Source organism: Lactuca virosa, chromosome 3 (genome assembly GCF_052849685.1).
Source record: "Lactuca virosa cultivar CGN04683 chromosome 3, Lactuca_virosa_CGN04683_v6, whole genome shotgun sequence".
Taxonomy (NCBI): Eukaryota; Viridiplantae; Streptophyta; class Magnoliopsida; order Asterales; family Asteraceae; genus Lactuca; species Lactuca virosa.
Window position 1 is genome coordinate 361,104,221 of NC_136428.1, and position 3,258 is coordinate 361,107,478.

Consider the following 3,258-nt stretch of genomic DNA (forward strand, 5'->3'; position numbering starts at 1 on the left):
ACAGAGACTAAAGGTTAGGGGGATGGTACTAAACCAACTGCAAGCACATGAACTTGCTATACCATTCTCTGCCCGCTACCCCTGCTCCTACTTCGAATGATAGAACGATTCTAAAGGGGCATACGTACGACTTTGACTAAACGACTAACTAAGGTTTTTAGGAAGCAGACGTATTCGAAAGAAAGCTTGGGCCGAATGGAAGGGGCTTCCAACGATGGCAGGCTTACGAGATAAGGGCATACTCGTTGAAAAATATCCTAACAAAATGCTAAGCATTGAACCTTACTTCAAAGACTTTTATACGACCAACGGCCTACTTAATTACACTTCCGGCATGGCATTAAGCAAGTTCCTTCTTCTGCAAATATGAGATAGACCGACGGGACTAAGGGACTGTGGGAATAGCGAAAGCCCTGATTCAAAGATATTGGCCAGTCAAAAGGAAGAAGGTGAAAGACCACAAAAGTATTCCCCCTAAAGCTCTGCAAAGGCCTTTCGGAGATTGACCGTTTTTTCGAATTCGTATCTGTTGGCTAAGTACTTAGAAGCTTGGCCACCAGTAGCGTCGGACCTTCATCCTTCGACCCTCAAGACCTCTTATAGCGCTCTTGCCTTCCAGCTAGCCAAGCCTTTGGAAAGAAGTAAATTTCGGAGTCTGTAAAAGAAAAGAAAGACTAGCGGCGCTTATTTTTATTCCATGAGATAGAAGTGGTTACGAATTCAATATTGAAATAAAAGGGAGTTTTTCAACTATACGAAAGTGATTTTCCTTGCGAGAGGTAAGTTCTTAGGAATCGATTGAATCACAGGAACGATCAGGAATAGCCCTTTAGGTTGCAACTCCTTCTAAGACTACTAGTATTGGCAAGAGGGATGAACCTGATTGACCTATTATTTCCCCCGGGGCGGATGGGATTGATTCTAAACCCGCTTCGACGTCTTCCCACATATCTACTTTATCGAGCCGGTGCCATTCAGGCAATAAAATAGGTTTTTTGTACGAGGAATAAGAGGCATATGTAAGAGCAGGTTGCATGAAAGGAACTGACATCTCATCGGAATAGGAAGCGAATCTGCTCTTCTATGTGCTAGATGTCGGCATTTCCCCTCTTAGCATACAACATTCACTTCACTGACGCCTACTGAACGTATCGGGCACGAAGGAGGAAGGAACAATGGGAGAGAGGCGACGCATTTGAAATAAGTTCATTCTCATATAGAAGGAAAGTCTTACCATTTCGAAAAAGAGCTCAGTAAATGGTCGAGCTAGCTCCTTCTGCACGGCCTAAAAGCTAATAAAGTGAAAGGGTCGTCAAGCAGCTTACTTTCCTTTCATTCCAATATGGCATACTACTGAATCAGAATCAGAATCTTCCAGGGATTGGCCACTCATCTGGAGTATGTCACCAGGTCAGGCCTAGCTGATGAAAGATCTCGTTTTATGACCATCTTTCTTAAGCAAAAAGAGTAGCTTAGCTCTCATAGTAATTAATAGCTCGAGGCTTTATTTCTTCTATTATAGATTAGAAATCTATAAATGGAGGAGTAGGCTGACAAGCGGTCCTATTTCAGCAGCTTTGCTCAATGCAGTATCCACATCTCGAATCATTGGAATTAGCTTGCTTTCCCTTATAATATATAAGAAGTCTTCCCCGGTCGGGAATCAATCATACTATGATCATCAAATCCTACGCTGTCAATAGAACTGTTGGCATATAACCTAGAATCAATAGGAGCTAATAAGATCTTCCCCATTGTAATTTCACTAAGACTGCCCTACTCCTTTGACAAATATGGTTCAGGTGGAATAGTCAGACATAGAATACAGGGAATGGGCATACAGTGAATAAGACCCCTCCTTTAAGTAGGAATTAGACCAAGGCTAGACTGGATGCTGCTACTACATGTACAGCAGCTAAGATTGATTCTCTTACCTGCATCCTTACACCTAGAAAGGTACGTTGTTACTAGCCTGAAAGTCTCAACATCTCCCTAAAAAAGGATTAATAAGGAATGCTAAAAAGAAAGAATCTAAGGCTGAAACTGAAACAACACTATATCTCCTTAGATTTTGCTCGTTACGCTCCTTAGTAAGTGAATTGGTAGAACTTCAATACACTTTACCTTACTGGCTTTCCTAGTCCGACATCGACTACATTGAAAGAATGCTAAAAAGAGAGATAGGAAAAGCTATGTGTACCAAACAGGGAAATCTATACGGTGATACCTCAAGCACATGATATAACATTTTCTTGTAAGAAAGCCGTTGATAACAAATTGGTAACCCCTGGTCGGAGCGGGTAGGAGCCGAATAGATGGGAATGAAGTTCCTTTACAACTCCGGAAAGGAGGCTTGTGCTACTAAGGGGTTGCCGCTTATTCAAGTGATGGGGCAAATGCCCTATTAATTGAATCTAAGTCAAGCTTATCCTCTAATGCCTGGGAAGCTATTCCATCTGTAGTATCGCTGGAGGAAAGCTAATAAGTACAGTTGCAGTCCGCTTTAAGCGGTTGGTTAGCTATTATACAATTTGAAAAAGCTTATTAAATAAGTAAGCTTAATAGTTTTACTATACAGGGAGCTGATACTTTTAGATGGTGCATAAGCACTGGGGAATGCTTAATGGCATTCAAACTTGTAGGAAAAACACCACCACTTATCAATATTCCTTCCTAAGGAAACAGCCCAAGAGCATACTTTTAAACTGGCTTGTTATTGATGGGTTTTATACATAAGAACAATCCTATGTGCTCATACAAACCCTAATGCTTGGATCTAGGTTTCTCTATTGTACATGCAATGAATCCAAGACTTGCAAACCCTAATCTAGCATACGTAATTTCGAAATTAGCTAATTACATCAGATCTAGATGTTTACCTCTTCAAATAGTGGCTTGAATCTTCTTCTCTTGAGCTTAGAGTCACAATTGTAACTCCTCTAATGGATCACAAACACCACACAAGCAAGAATGCAACTTTGAGAGAGGAGGAGGATGCTAATTTCGGCCCTAGTGTTTCTCTTGGAAGCAAGTGGCCGAAAATTGCATGCAAGGGTCTCTATTTATAATGTAGACTGCTAGGGTTTCAGTCCGAACCCTAATGAATAGCTTAGTCACCAAGCCGCCCAAGGAACCTTCTGGAATAAGGCCCTTGGACGAAAATATGATGATCCTTCATCATAATTTCGTTCCCCCTTAGTCCATTAGGTTTCCCAGTCCAAAATCCAACTATCACACATTTGACAGTTTAGGCCCCTT